At 42.7% G+C, this 18,595-nt stretch overlaps 1 protein-coding gene across 2 annotated transcripts in view; it reads left to right on the top strand.

Annotated features, from left to right (window-relative positions):
• Window positions 1-14,581: 14,581 nt before the first annotated feature.
• VWA8 (von Willebrand factor A domain containing 8) overlaps window positions 14,582-18,595 on the top strand; it is a 422,826-nt gene continuing 418,812 nt past the window's right edge. The window contains exon 1 of one of the 2 annotated variants that reach the window (XM_089668819.1): window positions 14,582-14,727. The gene's annotated coding sequence lies outside the window, so the exon portion shown is untranslated. The remainder of the gene's footprint in view (window positions 14,728-18,595) is intronic. The other variant, XM_089668820.1, reaches the window with a different exon arrangement.

The raw sequence follows: 18,595 nt of genomic DNA, 5'->3' as shown, positions 1-18,595 counted from the left end.
AGTTCATTCATAAAATTAGTTAATAAAAACAGATTAAAGTTGAGATCAGAGTTCAAACCTTGTGAGTACAAAGCATCTAAACAAAGGACCCACTGCGCCTTTAGTTCCTGCAAAAGAGATTCTCAGTCAACCCCTCTCCTATTGTTTGGTATTTGGTTGATACCCATAAATTTTAATTGGGTAACCGAGTCTCAGTGTCCTAGTCCAATCTACCAAATCATATATTAGAGATACTATTGATTTTTTGAATATGAGCAAATATTTGAAAGTTCTTTTATTGGTTTCCTCCCACATCCAAAACATGCTGGTAGGTTATTTGGCACTTGTATACAAAATGTGTGTATGTGAGAAAGGGACCTTAGGTTGTAAGCTCATTGAGGTCAAGGACTGAAGTGAATGAATAGTATTTAAGGGCTGCACAGATGGTGCTATATAACTGTAATTAATAAGCAAGACTAAACTCAGGTAACATTAAAATAGGTTATTAAAAACAGTCTAAAACAAGAAATATATTACAAAGATAAATATAGAGATATAAATTGTTCTTCAGGCTCTTCAGGTAATATGTTTTTAATTTAAAACTGCTGACATTTTATAAAAAGGTATCCCATTTGTATGTAGCACTCATCCCTGGAGGGGTCATAGAAATGATTCCCCGATCTTCACTGCTATTACAGAGACTGCCTGTCACAGTTCCAAGCACACTGACAACACAGGTTATAGGATGTCTTTTTGTGGATTTTCTTTGCAACAATTTGAACAGGAGGGGTTTTAAGGGTTCAGGATACTCCAAAACAATAGAAGAATTCAACAATAGGACAAACTTTCAACACAAATCCTTATAGCTGCAGATACACATAACACTCCCTCAGTAGGTCTTCACAATGTCCTAGATGACTGCCACCCAGCATTCTCATGACACTCTTCAGTGAGGAAGACAAAAAAAATCTTCTCCAGGACAGTGCCCTCCAGCAAAAATCCCAGTCTTCTCCAGGCCTTTAGCCCAGCAGCAGCTGAGGCCCAACTGCTATTTCCTTCTCACAATAGCTGCCTCCCAAGGGCAGCAGCCCCAGAAGAGGTGGAACCCTTGCAGAGGAAGAAGAGCACTCTGGAAAGGCCTCCAAAATATTTATTACTGCCCAGGCTACCTGCAGAACAACCCCCCCTCCAGGGATTGACAGAGGTATGATAAAAATTCATAACTATGATTGACCCTCTTGTTCTATCATTTGGAAGCTTCTTCCAGAAACAACCAGGGGCAATCAATCACCCAGCTTAGGAAACTCTGACCAGGCCAAAAGAACAGATCCTTGCTCCACTGACTACATTTAGCCTAACAGGCAGGGCGCTACATGTAAATTTCATTCAAGTGGAAAATGTAAATTTTTCTTATTTTGTGTGACCATTTCATCTCTTCCAAGCATTTAAACTGTATACAGGTCTATAGATGCAGAAAAATTTTATTGTTACCTTTTGTGCTTCTGAATGAGCTGAATAGTCAAAGAACAGAATCCATTAGATGAGTGGACAAAGAGACTAAGGGCATAGTTATGGAGCAATATTCATACACTGTATTCATAGGCGCACGTTGTAGGGAAAATTCACTTGTGCATTCAGCCTATCCGGCACATTCACCAATATATGTTCTTCAGTGGACCTTACTGCACTATTCACCTCATATTTGCTATAAAAACTTCACTTGACATATATGCCTTTGGTAAATAGTGATAAATATGCGTTTTAAAAGAGAAGTGTGGGGTTCTGAAAAAATAAACATCTATACTCACCTTACCTAATCTTATCAAACTACAGAAAGAAAGAAAGGGTTTGACCGTCAGTCAGTCAGCCCAGGAGGACCCAGACGTTCAAATTAGGAAAGTAGTGAACAGAATTGGTTGGCGTGCATCAGAATGTGGATACCCTTTTCCCAGGCCTATGGCCATTTTGTGTGTGGTGCCCAGACCCTGCAGTTTTGCTGTCTGCAGAGAGAAGATCTGGATGTAGCCTAGAATTCTCCATAGCCTGATTTTGACCTCCTGGGTAAGCTTGCCTCTAATGGGGACTTTTAAATAATGTGCGTGTTGTGGCTGGTAGGATGTTCATATAATACTGTGCTGTACTGATGAGAAGATTTCTGTTTGCTTAAAAGTAAAGCTTATTGTAAGTTTACTGAACTGTCTGCCATGATCCTATTTACCCCTCTGATCCTGACAATATATATATATATATATATATAGCACTAGGGTCACCGTTTTGAATCCCAACCATACCACTGCCTGCCTGGAGTTTGCATGTTTTCCCTGTGCCTGCATGGGTTTCCTCTGGGTACTCCAGTTTACTCCCACACTCCAAAGACATGCTAGTAGGTTAATTGATATGCATGTGAGTTAGGGACCTTATATTGTAAGCTCCTTGAGAGCTGGGGTTGATGTGAATGTACATTATACACTGCTGAAAAAAAATTAAAGGAACACTTTGAAAACACATCAGATCTCAATGGGGAAACATATTGTGCTGTATCTATACTGATATGGACTGGGTAATGTGTTAGGAATGTAAGGATGCCTCATTGCTTGGTGGAAATGAAAGTTATCAACCTACAGAGAACTGAATTCAAAGATACCCCAAAAATCAAAGTGAAAAAATGATGCAGCAGGCTAGTCCATTTTGCTGAAATTTAATTGCAGCAACTCTGAATGGTACTTAGTAGTTTGTATGGTCCCCCCCCCCATATGCTTGTATGCATGCCTGACAACATCGGGGCCTGCTTCTAATGAAACGACGGATGGTGTGCTGGGGTATTTCCTCCCAGATCTGGACCAGGACATCACTGAGCTCCTGGACAGTCTGAGATGCAACCTGGTGGCGTCAGATGGACCGAAACATGATATCCCAGAGGTGTTCTATTGGATTTAGGTCAAGTGAGTGTGGGGGGCCACTCAATGGTATCAATTCCTTCATCCTCCAGGAACTGCCTGCATACTCTCGCTACATGAGGCCGAGCATTGTCATGCACCAGGAGGAACCCCGTACCCACTACACCAGCGTAGGGTCTGACAATGGATCCAAGGATTTTATCCCAATACTAATGGCAGTCAGGGTGCCATTGTCTAGTCTGTAGAGGTCTGTGCGTCCCTCCATGGATATGCCTCCCCAGACCATCACTAACCCACCACCAAAACGGTCATAATGAATGATGGTACAGGCAGCATAACATTCTCCATGACTTCTCCAGACCCTTTCACGTCTGTCACATGTGCTCAGGGTGAACCTGCTCTCATCTGTGAAAAGCATAGGGCGCCAGTGGCAGACCTGCCAATTCTGGTGTTCAATGGCAAATGCCAATTGAGCTCTATGGTGCCGGGCAGTGAGCACAGGGCCCACTAGAGGATATCCGGCCCTCAGACCACCCTCATTAAGTCTGTTTCTGATTGTAAGGTCAAAGACATTAACATCAGTGGCCTGCTGGAGGTCATTTTGTAGGGCTCTGGGAGTGCTCAGCCTGCTCCTCCTTGCACAAAGGAGCAGATACCGGTCCTGCTGATGGGTTAAGGACCTTCTACGGCCCTGTCCAGCTCTTCTAGAGTAACTGCCTGTCTCCTGGAATCTTCTCCATGCTCTTGAGACTGTGCTGGGAGACACAGAAAACCTTCTGGCAATGGCACTTATTGATGTGCCATCCTGGAAGAGTTGGACTGCCTGTGCAACCTCTGTAGGGCCCAGGTATCACCTCATGCTACCAGTAGTGACACTGACCCTAGCCAAATGCAAAACTAGTGAAAAACAGTCCGAAAGATGAGTAGGGAAAAATATATCAGTGGCCTCCACCTGTAAAACCATTGCTGTTTTTGAGGTCGTCTCATTGTTGCCCATCTAGTGCACCTGTTGTTAATTTTATTAACACCAAAGCAGCTGAAACTGATTAACAACCCCCTCTGCTACTTAACTGACCAGATCAATATCCCAGGAGTTTAACTGACTTGATGCTATACTCTGATGAAAAAGTGTTCCTTTAATTTTTTTGAGCAGTGTATATGTGTAAAGCGCTGCATAAAATTGGCAGCGCTATATAAGTACCTGTAATAAATAAAAATAATACATGAAATAAACTGTATGCTACAAATGGGGTTTATGGTATCTGGCAAGTCCACAACATAGGCAGGTCATAAGTTCAGCATAGGGTTTTCCTAACCAGGGTACAAAGAGCACAGCACAATAGTTCCATACTATCCTGAGCTGTTAGGTTCAGATTTGGCATGAGCTATTACTGTACTGAGCCACTGTGCCCAGCCACAATAAATCTGCTAGTATTCAACCACCACCCAAACCAAACAGCACTCCTTTATCAAGTGCTGGAGGGGTGTGACCATGTTAACCCTTAACTTCTCACCCATGTTTTATCAGATAAACTAACAGTTTCTGTTCATGTACAGATAATGTGTAAATCAAGCCACTGACAATCAACAATTAAAAAAGAACGTGTACATTTAGCATTAATGGCTGCATCTTGGAATGATCAAAGGTACTGAATGGTATGGTCAAACAAAATACTCAAGATACAGCTGGGCTTAGTTTTTTTTTTTAAATCAATCTACAGTATTTTATTAGTTTATAGAAAAGATACAGAGACCAAGTGGCTAAGCACACACAACAAACTGGGACAAACTCTTAAAGAGAAAGGAAATTAAAATATATCTAAAGTCAAAGCTATTAGGCTACCCCTTCAGGTTTATTTGTGGTCTGTGTCCCTACTGAGGAGATGAGTTCTCCCTATTTAATGTGGAACCAAATGGTCCTTCAGTGACAATGGTATCATCTTCTGAGTACTGTTCTTTGGGCCTCTTCATTGGCCAGCAGGGGATTTCGTCACTCCTGCACATGTGCAGGAGCCAGTCATGCCAGCACTCAAAGATCAGCCTAGCACTGTAAGCTGAGTTGCGCCTAACTGCTTCTTATAGCAAAATTGGTTAACCTAGTGACCATTGTCATCAGAACAGAAAGTTAAAGAAAATCCAAAGCTTTTTACAGTGGCTCTAAAGTCAAGACATTCTTGTTTGCCTTAAAGCGGAGTTCCACTCACCCTGTCAAAAAATAAAAGTCAACAGCTACAAAAACTGTAGCTGCTGACTTTTAAAAAACAGCCAGTTACCTTTCCCTCAGTCCCGTGGTGTGTCCCCCACAGCACGTTTCACCTGCCGTCCTGTATTCCAGGAGGCCGGCATTTTCAGTGTGGGCACCCAGCTGTGACAGCTTGAGGCTTCACAGCCAGGTACCCACTGCACATGCGCGAGTAGCGCTGCTCTTCATGAATGGTCCTGTAGTCTTCTGGGACCTGTCACGTGTCCCAAAAGACTATAGGGAGGGAATTTTTCTCTTTCATCCACGTCCAAGGAGATTACCAAGGAGACAATGTTGCGCACTGTGGACACAGGAACATTAATATCTCTGGAGATGGACTTGAGATTGTCCATGCTTTTCCACAATTTTTTGTTCTCAAATCCTCAGACAGTTCTTTGCTACCCTTTCTCTTCTCCATGCAGAAACACACAACAGAAAGGTCGAGTCAATTTGTCACCATTTTCACTGGTTGCTGGTGTAATGTCTATATTGTCAGCGCCTGTTAATTGATATAGGCAAGTTTAATTACAAATTACAGGAGCATCACATACTTAGAATGCAATTATTTCTATAAAGTTTGAGAAGGTGCCAATAATATTGTCCAGTCCATTTTTGGAGTTTCTGGGTGGAATGTGTCAGATTTGGCTTTTTGTTTCTCCACTTTTTTATGTCATACCAATACAAACAAAAGAAATAAACATGAGAATACCTAAACATTTGTAATTGCAACAATTTTCTGGGCGAAGTGGTGCATTATCTGACAGAAATGCAGGGGTGCCAATATTTTTGGTCATGACTGTATGTTAATTTGAGTTGCTGTCTGTCTGGAAGTTCAGCTTTACCACTTGCAAACTACACTTATATACAGTACATTACTTGAGGTTTAGAAAACTGTGGCCACAAATAATTTTTGCAGAGATGGTAGCACAGTGCTTTGGTGTGGCCAACAATTAAAATGTATACACTGTAATTATGTGACTAGGGTACAGGACTGACACTTTTGTGACTATGTATTAGTTATCTTAACTCATAATATACACACAAAAATAGCGCCAGTAAAGCTTCAGATCCCACAGCAGCTGGAGAGACACAAATTACTTATGTATAATCTACAATAGAGACTGGAAATCTTCAATGACTATGGCAAAAAAAAAAATCAAAGCTTTTTTCCATCAATTTAAGTATATTTTCAGATTCTACTTATGAATTATGCATACAATTTCCAGCACTAATGAGCTCTGAATTTGGGATTACAGAAAAATAACTATGCACATGTCTCATTGATTTTCCATCTTCTGAAGCACTTGTTTTCAACCACTCCTCTGTGGAGATCATCTATGCATGTTAGTGGCTTGATCTGTTCCAATGCTTCTTTTCAAATGATAGAAAACAAACAATTTTCTTTAGGATTTCTGTTTTCTTCTAGTATAATGTCTGGTCAATCAACCAGCTTAATCAAAAGCAGTCGGTTATACCTCACATTGTGTAAAAGAAAATTAGTTGTTTTGCTTATAACAACCTGGTTCTGACTATCAATTTATCTAATGCTAATGAGAAGACAAAACAAATGAAATCAAAGGACAAATACTGCACTCCTTTTGGTGTTCAACCTTGGTAATAGATGGGTGCTCGTAGTGATTGTAGTGATGGCGCCACTTAGATCACAGTAAAAGGATGCGATGTCACTAGCACTGTGTTGCAAACATAAACATTCATATATTAGTGCAATGTCATATTACTTAAATAAACCAACGTTTCAAGGCCACACAGGGTTCCTTCCTCAAGGAAACATAGCGACACAGTGACAAGTCACTATGCTGCCTTGAGGAAGGGACCCCTTACAGCCTCGAAACGTTGGCTCATTTGACTGCTGTGGCATTGCAATCATGTTAGTAATAAATGAGTGTATATGACTGGAGTACTGGTGATGTTTTATTGTTGTACTATGACAACACAAAGCAAGATAGTCCTGTATAGAGTTGTATCTTGCCAACATCCCTATTACAACGACGCACTATACAACCTTTCTCCCATGGGACTTTCAATGGTAGAGTATCACAAATGTACAGTGGGGCAAAAAAGTATTTAGTCAGCCACCAATTGTGCAAGTTCTCCCACTTAAAAAGATGAGAGAGGCCTGTAATTGGCATCATAGGTAGACCTCAACTATGAGAGACAAAATGAGAAAAAAAATCCAGACGATCACATTGGATGATTTGGAAATAATTTATTTGCAAATTATGGTGGAAAATAAGTATTTGGTCAATATCAAAAGTTCATCTCAATACTTTGTTATATATCCTTTGTTGGCAATGACAGAGGTCAAACGTTCCCTGTAAGTCTTCACAAGGTTGGCACACACTGTTGCTGGTATGTTGGCCCATTCCTCCATGCAGATCTCCTCTAGAGCAGAGATGTTTTGGAGCTGACGCTGGGCAACACGGACTTTCAACTCCCTTCAAAGGTTTTCTATGGGGTTGAGATCTGGGGACTGGCTAGGCCACTCCAGGACCTTGAAATGCTTCTTACGAAGCCACTCCTTCATTGCCCGAGCAGTATGTTTGGGATCATTGTCATGTTGGAAGACCCAGCTACGTTTCATCTTCAATGCCCTTGCTGATGGAAGGAGGTTTGCACTCAAAATCTCACGATACATGGCCCCATTCATTCTGTCCTGTACATGGATCAGTCATCCTGGTCCCTTTGTGGAGAAACAACCCCAAAGCATGATGTTGCCACCCCCATGCTTCACAGTAGGTATGGTGTTCTTTGGATGCAACTCAGCATTCTCTCTCCTCCAAACAGTTCTATTTTGGTTTCATCTGACCATATGACATTCTCCCAATCCTCTTCTGGATCATCCAAATGCTCTCTAGCAAACTTCAGACAGGCCCGGACATGTACTGGCTTAAGCAGGGGGACACGTCTGGCACTGCAGGATCTGAGTCCCTGGCGGCGTAGTGTGTTACTGATGGTAGCCTTTGTTACGTTGGTCCCAGCTCTCTGCAGGTTATTCACTAGGTCCCCCCGTGTGGTCCTGGGATTTTTGCTCACCGTTCTTGTGATCATTTTGACCCCAGGGGGTGAGATCTTGCGTGGAGCCACAGATCGAGGGAGATTATCAGTGATCTTGTGTGTCTTCCATTTTCTAATTATTGCTCCCACGGTTGATTTGTTCACACCAAGCTGCTTGCCTATTGCAGATTCAGTCTTCCCAGCCTGGTGCAGGTCTACAAGTTTGTTTCTGGTGTCCTTTGACAGCTCTTTTGTCTTCACCATAGTGGAGTTTGGAGTGTGACTGTTTGAGGTTGTGGACAGGTGTCTTTTATACTGATAACAAGTTCAAACAGGTGCCATTGATACAGGTAATGAGTGCAGGTCAAAGGAGCCCCTTAAAGAAGAAGGTACAGGTCTGTGAGAGCCAGATATTTTGCTTGTTTGTTGGTGACCAAATTCTTATTTTCCACCATAATTTGCAAATAAATTGTTTCCAAATCATCCAATGTGATTGTCTGGATTTTTTTTCTCATTTTGTCTCTCATAGTTGAGGTCTACCTATGATGCCAATTACAGGCCTCTCTCATCTTTTTAAGTGGGAGAACTTGCACAATTGGTGGCTGACTAAATACTTTTTTGCCCCACTGTATGTAAAACAATACTTTTTTTTATTTATACAACATTTTAATAACATCATTACATAAAACAACATTTTGGCATCGTGTTACAATCTATTGGTGACATGTAATACTACAATACCCATTTACCCACTGGGCGGGTTTAACAGAGTATATATGTCACACTGTCAATGTCATTTTCTTTGACAGTGTACCTCCTGCCAGGTAAACTGAAAAGCATTTTACTCTATTCCTTGCAAACTTTTATGAGGGAAGAGCATGTAGATATAATAATATGAAATCACTACATACAAGCCAGGGGGTACCATTTCCTCAGACCATCTGATCCCCAGAAGCTCACAGAGACTACAAATGAACGCACAAGGGACCACATGAGAATACACAGCTGATCTGAGGGGCAACCTCAAATCTCTTCATAACCTGTGAGTGAGCAAAATATACCTGACCTTTTTAAAGAAATCATTTTGTTCGCTATTTTAATGGCATGCACTAGCTGTTTTAAAGGCTAAGTTCACCTTTTATACCATGATACATGTTGCACATTACATCAAGCTGCTGTGATTGGCAATCACATGATTGGAATGCTCCCAATCGTAAGTATGCAAAGGGGAATTCTCATTGCTGTGCTGGGAAGAGCACAGGCTTCAAAGGATAGCCTCTGAAGAGCCAAAAGAACCAGGTTAAAGTGGTTCTAAAAGCTGAAGGTTTGTTTTACCTTAATGCAGAGAGAATGCCTTCTGAGTGCAGGCCCTGTGTCTATGGACACACAGAGCTGGCTCTGTGAAGACCCGAGAACAGCATCGGGACTACTCTGTGCAAAACCACACAGAGCAGGTAAGTATGACATGTTTGTTATTAAAAAAAATAAGGGTTTACAATCACTTTAAAGTGTTACTAAACCCACATCAGTAAAATCAGTCTGTATCTGCAGTAAAGCATGCTTTTTATACTCACTGTGAAACTTAAGGGGTAAATCCTCCACATTTTGTAAAAGAGCTGTTTGATCCTGTCTTCTCTGATCCTCTCCTTCTACTGTCCCAATCCATCTGCTGATGGTACAGAGCTCTAGGAGTCACTCTGCACATGCTCAGTTTAAAGTGTATTGCTAGAGAGTTTGTTTTTTATCTTTGGGAGGGTTCATGTGATTAGCACAGTCCAGACGGAGGGTCAGGGGTTATGCGGCCTCATAGGACAGTCAGAGCAGAATGAAACTCCTCCTACAAGCTTTAACCAATGCTCAGTTGGACACTGATAGAAGTCACAAGACTGCTATATAATGCTGATGAGAAAAGACATTTAGCAGTTTATATTCACTAAAATAATTGCATTTCCATGTTCTGTGTACTGTGGGAGACCAGATATAGTGAATGCAGGGTTCTGGGTTTAGTAACATTTTAAGGTCCCTCGGAGCTACAGAGGAGAGTGCAGGGGGAAAATATGTACAACACTCTACACAAAAGCCTTTACTAAGGAATGTGGTCTCTCGAACAGAACACTAACGGGTGATTTTTGCCAAGTGTTCTAGTGCTGTTTTGTTTGTATTGAATCATTTCTATTAACAAACTTAGACTGTTTTTACAGTATCATGCAACATGGGGGTTGCCTTCTTTCTATTATGGCTATGCTATGAATCACTGCTGGGGAGTCCATGAGAGAGGGGAGTTTGCTGGTGAAGCTTATTGTGATCCATTTTAACCCATTGTTTTGGGGGAAGTGCTTTAGACCTCTGTCATCCTCTGGTAAGAGGCTTGTCATCTGTGTTGTTGGAGGAGAATATCACATGGCTGTCTTTATACACTGTGGTTGTGGAATTAATGATTTTTGAAATAAGGACCTATTTTTATTTTGATTTATTATACATGTTTGCAAAAGGGGGGTTGCACTTATCACTTTTCTGTGCTAATTTGCACACTTGTTTTGACTTAAAATTTACAGAGAATTTAGAGGGAAGGTCCAGTCAAAAAAAAAAAAAATAAGAATAATAGTCAGCAGCTACAAAAACTGTAGCTGCTGACTTTTAAAAAACAGATGCACACCTGTCATCCGATCCCACGGTGTCATTACACTGGGCGGATTCACCAGCCGCCCTGTGTCCCCACCATCTTCAGTGTGGGCACCAGGCTGTGACAGCTTGCAGCTTCATAGCCCCATGCCACTGCGCATGCACAACTAGTGCTGCACTCTGTGAATGGTCCCGTAGACGTCCGGGACCTGTCACATGTCCCAGACGATTAAAGGGAGGGAGGGGGGCAGGACAACTTCCACTTCCGACCGCCTAGGCAATTGCAGCGGAAATGGGAGCTGGTTCTTGTCAAATTCTTTATGGGGAGTGGGGGAGCCTTAAATTTCTGTCCAATTTTCTTTAGATTTGCCTTCAACTATGTAAATTGGAATGTTGTTAGGTTTGACCTCCTATTATATGGTTTTTGGTAAACCTAAAGCAAAATGCTCAAGAAAATAGTATAATGTATGGCCAGCCTTAGGCTGGCCATATACTATACTATTTTCTGTCCTATGTCTGCCCAATTTCCTTTAGATTTACCTTCAACTATGTAGTGCAAGAGCCTGCCTAATTGGATACAATTGGAGTGTTGTTAGGTTTGACCTCATATTATATGGTTTTTGGTAAATCTAAACCAAAAATCTCAAGAAAATTGTATAATGTGTGGCCAGCCTTAAAATGGAACTTCACCTCTTGGGTGGAGCTCTGCATAAAACTGATGATTGCCATTTACAGTGGGGCAAAAAAGTATTTAGTCAGCCACAAATTGTGCAAGTTTTCCCTCTTAAAAAGACGAGAGAGGCCTGTAATTGGCATCATAGGTAGACCTCAACTATGAGAGACTGAGGGAGATTGAGGGAGATTATCAGTGGTCTTGTATGTCTTCCATTTTCTAATTATTGCTCCCACAGTTGATTTGTTCACACCAAGCTGCTTGCCTATTGCAGATTCAGTCTTCCCAGCCTGGTGCAGGTCTACAATTTTGTTTCTGGTGTCCTTCGACAGCTCTTTGGTCTTCACCATAGTGGAGTTTGGAGTGTGACTGTTTGAGGTTGTGGACAGGTGTCTTTTATACTGATAACAAGTTCAAACAGGTGCCATTGATACAGGTAATGAGTGCAGGACAGAGGAGCCTTAAAGAAGAAGGTACAGGTCTGTGAGAGCCAGAAATCTTGCTTGTTTATAGGTGACCAAATATTTATTTTCCTCCATAATATGTAAATAAATTCTTTCCAAATCATCCAATGTGATTGTCTGGATTTTTTTTCTCATTTTGTCTCTCATAGTCGAGGTCTACCTATGATGCCAATTACAGGCCTCTCTCATCTTTTTAAGTGGGAGAACTTGCACAATTGGTGGCTGACTAAATACTTTTTTGCCCCACTGTAAATAGTTCAACACTTTTTTACATGCACTATTGTTTAATATGTTTGTGGATATTGGTGAATGCTGAATCAATTTCACTTGTGGTGAAAATCGTTTACACTAAGCGCAGAGTCTTACATGAGTTTTACATTTAGTGAATAGGTCTCTGTAGCAGGATACAGGCTAAGTGTGCTGACGTGCTGTACATTAGCATGTTATATCTGGAGTGTGCTGTAAAGGGTGACAGCACTGTTTCTGCAGTGAATCACTGTTAACTGATGTTGTCATCCCACAAAATAAAGTGGTAAAGCGGTCTTTTTATACTGTCAGGATCATCAGGTAAAATCAAACACTAAAAAGACTAAATTTTGAAGAAAAAAAAAAGGAAATCCAGGTTTATTTGAACAGAGTCATGTAAGGTTTTGACTTTTGGGTTTACAATACATATATAGTACTTATGTCTTGTTTACATTTGTGCCCTTTGAAATGAAATCCGTGGTGCATCGCTTTTTAAAGTGCAGTTGACAGATGGCTTGGGGGGAAAATGCCGATTCCAGGATGCCTGTTTTTACCATTAAAAGCCCACAAGGCTGCAACTATGTGCATTAGGCATGGTTGCAACATGGTCTTATTCACTTGAATGGGTTGCATTTTGTGGCAGCACCACCTGCTGAACATGGTGTAAGTTATAGTTTTTGCCACCGCATGTGTACCACCCCCTTGATCACCATGTTAGGGCAGGCAGTTGGGAGCTGTAAAACCGTAGGACAACTGCTTATTTTTACTGCCTCTTCTGTAAATGAGGTCTTTAAGCTGAACCCAAGGCATAAAAATGTTAATTTACATATACACTCACCAGCCACTTTATTAGGTACACCTTGCTAGTGCCAAGAAAATATCCCTCACACCATTACACCACCACCAGCACCAGCCTGAACCATTGATACAAGGCAGAATGGATCCATGGTTTCATGTTGTTTATGCCAAATTTTGACCCTACCATCTGAATGTTACAGCAACCAGTCTGCCCATTCTCCTCTGACATCAACAAGGCATTTTCATCCACACAACTGCCACTCACTGGATATTTCCTCTTTTGCGGACCATTCTCTGTAAACCCTAGAGATGGTTGTGCATGAAAATCCCAGTAGATCAGCAGTTTTTGAAATACTCGGACCACCCTGTCTGGCACCAACAACCATACCACATTCAAAATCACTTAACTCCCCTTTCTTCCCCATTTTGATGCTCAGTTTGAACTTCAGCAAGTTGTCTTCACCATGTCTAGATGCCTAAATGCATTGAGTTGCTGCCATGTGATTGGCTGATTAGCAGTTTGTGTTACCAAATAAAGTGGCCGGAGAGTGTATCTCACAATCACCACCACAGATAGAAATCCAATTTGTGTGCAAACCCAGTAATTGTCTTGTAAAGGTAGATGTGACATCATCACTGTGCTGTAGGTATCCTGTGCAAGGAGCAGAGCTGTGTGAGACCCAGCAAGGCCCATTACAAGCTCCCTGCAGAAAACCACAGGCGGGGGCGGGGACAAGACCAGTCACCCTGCACAAGGCGAGAAAGAAGCAGTGAGTGGTCTTTATTACAAGAAGCTCACCTTGGATTACTGCACAGATCTGGAAGAACTACACAGAGAACACAAGATTCAAGGAAGAATACACAGAAATCTTGTGTTTAGACAATATTTGCTAATGCTAGAAGTCAGCTTCAAAGTGTTACTAAACCCAGGACCCTGCATTCACTATATCTGGTCTCCCACAGTACACACAACATGGAAGTGCAATTATTTTAGTAAATATAAACTGCTAAATACCTTTTCTCATCAGCAGTTAGATCTGCCTTGTGACTTCTAGCAGTGTTCAGCAGAGCACCGCTTAAAGCTTGTAGTTTTCATACTTCCCTGATTGTCCTATGAAGCTGCAGGACCCCGGACCCTCTGGACAGTGCTGATTGGCCCTGTGCTGATCACATGCACTCTCCAAAGAAAAAAAAAACTCTAGTAATACACATCAAACTGAGCATGTGCAGCTTGCCCCCAAGGCTCTATCAGCAAATGGATGCAAACAGTAGAAGGGGAGGATCAGAGAAGGCAGGGTCAAACATCTTTTTTTACACAATACAGATGATTAACAAGCATGCTTTACTGTATATACAGACTGATTTTACTGTTGTGGGTTTAGTAACACTTTTTTTCAAAACTTGATTCTTATCAGAGATTGGAGGCATCCAGGGACTAGTCATCAGAGCCTGCAGCAGCCTCGCCCCCCCTGGACACACTGTGATCATGCCACCCGGCACACAGTACATAAGTCCTTCTCAGCGTCTTTCAAGTCCTCCGCTCTGGCAGTGTTGGAGCGGTCACGTGGTTCTAAGACATGTCGGTGTCGGGTCACATGGCCTCCTAGAGCCTTCCTCCCTGTGACTGCGCATGCTCAGCTGGCACCCGGCTCTGTACACTGACATTGCACCAAGTCAGGAGAGGGGAAGGAGTTTCCGGGCGGACTTTGTGTTCTTCTATTTTCCTTCCCCTGTAGGTTATGAGCCGGTGACTGAACATCTGGGGTCGCGGAGGAGTCGGGAAGTGACAGAGTGAGAAGCTGGGGAGGGACAATGTGATGATAGATCCTGGATTAGTGATACACGTGGGCTGACAAGCAGTGCTGGCCACCTATAATACAGGGCTTACATCCCAGCACTGGCTGCCTGCACAGGTCTGCTCTGCCTACTCCCCTCCACATAGCTTCACGTGTCATTGTATACTAGATATTCTGCTTACATAGCTATTAAAGCTGGCATGCAGGAACACATGTATATTCAATAAAAAGAACATATCAAAATGTAGACACCTGAGTATGGATTCCTGACAGCCCCCTAGAACAGCAGCACCCAGACTGGGAGATGGAGGGGCAGCCAATCAGATGTTCTGCTTGCAAACATACTAAGAAGGAGTTTTCTGATAGGAGGAGAGAGCATTCTGCTGAATCCATTAGTCTGCTAATATTTCTTCAATGTCCAATCACAAACTAGGGGCTGGGAGGTGACCCAGCTGTGTGACATAACTTCTGTACAGAATAGTCAGGTCACTAATCTGTCCATGATGTCTGACAGGGCTGCATTAACCTCAGGACAGACATAGAAATCCTTTGGGCTAGGTTCACGTCTGTGCAGATTGTGTGTTGTGCGATTTCACAGTGCGTTTTGCATTTTTGACATGTTTCTGATGTGTTTTGTGGGGGGATTGACTTTGATGTGACTTTGAATGGGTGTGACTTTGACGCGACTTTGGATAGGCAAGACTTTGGCGTGACTTTGAATGGGCGCGACTTTGACGTGACTTTGGATGGGCAAGACTTTGATGTGACTTTGGATGGGCGCGACTTTGACGTGACTTTGGATGGGCGCGACTTTGACGTGACTTTGGATGGGCGCGACTTTGACGTGACTTTGGATGGGCGAGACTTTGACGTGACTTTGGATGGGCGAGACTTTGACGTGACTTTGGATGGGCGAGACTTTGACGTGACTTTGGATGGGCGAGACTTTGACGTGACTTTGGATGGGCGCGACTTTGACGTGACTTTGGATGGGCGCGACTTTGACGTGACTTTGGATGGGCGCGACTTTGACGTGACTTTGGATGGGCAAGACTTTGATGTGATTTTGAATGGGCGCAACTTTGACGTGATTTTTGATGGCGCAACTTTGATGTGACTTTGGACGGGCAAGACTTTGATGTGACTTTGGATGGGCAAGACTTTGATGTGACTTTGGACGGGCAAGACTTTGATGTGATTTTGGTCGGGCAAGACTTTGATGTGACTTTGGACGGGCAAGACTTTGATGTGACTTTGAATGGGCGCGACTTTGATGTGACTTTGGATGGGCGCAACTTTGACTTGACTTTGGATGGGCGCGACTTTGACGTGACTTTGGATGGGCAAGACTTTGACGTGACTTTGGATGGGCAAGACTTTGACGTGACTTTGGATGGGCAAGACTTTGACGTGACTTTGGATGGGCAAGACTTTGACGTGACTTTGGATGGGCAAGACTTTGACGTGACTTTGGATGGGCGCGACTTTTACGTGACTTTGCATGGGCAAGACTTTGATGTGACTTTGAATGGGCAAGACTTTGATGTGACTTTGGATGGGCGCGACTTTGACGTGACTTTGGATGGGCAAGACTTTGATGTGATTTTGAATGGGCGCAACTTTGACGTGATTTTTGATGGCGCAACTTTGATGTGTATTTGGATAGGCAAGACTTTGTGACTTTGGACAGGCAAGACTTTGATGTGACTTTGGACGGGCAAGACTTTGATGTGACTTTGGACGGGCAAGACTTTGATGTGACTTTGGACGGGCAAGACTTTGATGTGACTTTGGACGGGCAAGACTTTGATGTGACTTTGGACGGGCAAGACTTTGATGTGACTTTGGATAGGCGCGACTTTGATGTGACTTTGAATGCCCGCGACTTTGATGTGACTTTGAATGGTCGCGACTTTGATGTGACTTTGGATAGGCAAGACTTTGATGTGACTTTGGATAGGCAAGACATTGATGTGACTTTGGATAGGCAAGAATTTGATGTGACTTTGGATAGGCAAGACTTTGATGTGACTTTGGATAGGTAAGATTTTGATGTGACTTTGAATAGGCAAGACTTTGATGTGACTTTGGATAGGTAAGATTTTGATGTGACTTTGGACGGGCAAGACTTTGATGTGACTTTGGACAGGTGCAACTTTGATGTGACTTTGGATAGGCAAGACTTTGATGTGACTTTGGATAGGCGCGACTTTGAATGCCCGCGACTTGTATGTGACTTTGAATGGGCGCGACTTTGATGTGACTTTGGATAGGCAAAACTTTGATGTGACTTTGGATAGGCAAGACTTTGATGTGATTTTGGATGGGCGCGACTTTGATGTGACTTTGAATGGGCGCGACTTTGACGTGACTTTGGATGGGCGCGACTTTGACGTGACTTTGGATGGGCGCGACTTTGACGTGACTTTGGATGGGCGAGACTTTGACGTGACTTTGGATGGGCGAGACTTTGACGTGACTTTGGATGGGCGAGACTTTGACGTGACTTTGGATGGGCGAGAGTTTGACGTGACTTTGGATGGGCGAGACTTTGACGTGACTTTGGATGGGCGAGACTTTGACGTGACTTTGAATGGGCAAGACTTTGACGTGACTTTGGATGGGCGCGACTTTGACGTGACTTTGGATGGGCGCGACTTTGACGTGACTTTGGATGGGCAAGACTTTGACGTGATTTTGAATGGGTGCAACTTTGACGTGATTTTTGATGGCGCAACTTTGATGTGACTTTGGATAGGCAAGACTTTGTGACTTTGGACAGGCAAGACTTTGATGTGACTTTGGACGGGCAAGACTTTGATGTGACTTTGGACGGGCAAGACTTTGATGTGACTTTGGACGGGCAAGACTTTGATGTGATTTTGAATGGGTGCAACTTTGACGTGATTTTTGATGGCGCAACTTTGATGTGACTTTGGATAGGCAAGACTTTGTGACTTTGGACAGGCAAGACTTTGATGTGACTTTGGACGGGCAAGACTTTGATGTGACTTTGGACGGGCAAGACTTTGATGTGACTTTGGACGGGCAAGACTTTGATGTGACTTTGGACGGGCAAGACTTTGATGTGACTTTGGACGGGCAAGACTTTGATGTGACTTTGGATAGGCGCGACTTTGATGTGACTTTGAATGCCCGCGACTTTGATGTGACTTTGAATGGTCGCGACTTTGATGTGACTTTGGATAGGCAAGACTTTGATGTGACTTTGGATAGGCAAGACATTGATGTGACTTTGGATAGGCAAGAATTTGATGTGACTTTGGATAGGCAAGACTTTGATGTGACTTTGGATAGGTAAGATTTTGATGTGACTTTGGACGGGCAAGACTTTGATGTGACTTTGGATAGGTAAGATTTTGATGTGACTTTGGACGGGCAAGACTTTGATGTGACTTTGGACAGGTGCAACTTTGATGTGACTTTGGATAGGCAAGACTTTGAATGCCCGCGACTTGTATGTGACTTTGAATGGGCGCGACTTTGATGTGACTTTGGATAGGCAAAACTTTGATGTGACTTTGGATAGGCAAGACTTTGATGTGATTTTGGATGGGCGCGACTTTGATGTGACTTTGGATGGGCGCGACTTTGGTTTGACCTTGTCTACTTGAGTGCCAGAGAATGTAAAGTTGCATCAAAGTCAATACTTTCCTCTTGGCAGAAAAAAAATGCATCAAAAATGCAACACTTGCGTTTTTGGTGTGGCTCCCTTAATGTCTGTTGAACAAAAAAAAAAAATACAATCTGCTGCGGGAAAAAAGTCCCTGACCCTTTAAAAAAAAAAAAAAAAAACCACACCGGCTCAAAATGCACAGATGTAAACTAGATCTATAGGAAAT

This window comes from Staurois parvus, unplaced genomic scaffold (assembly GCF_062004578.1).
Source record: "Staurois parvus isolate SC_StPar_1 unplaced genomic scaffold, SC_StPar_1.0 ptg000064l, whole genome shotgun sequence".
Classification (NCBI taxonomy): Eukaryota; Metazoa; Chordata; class Amphibia; order Anura; family Ranidae; genus Staurois; species Staurois parvus.
The sequence above is the reverse complement of the archived record's forward strand: the minus strand, read 5'-3'. Positions and strand labels throughout refer to the sequence as shown.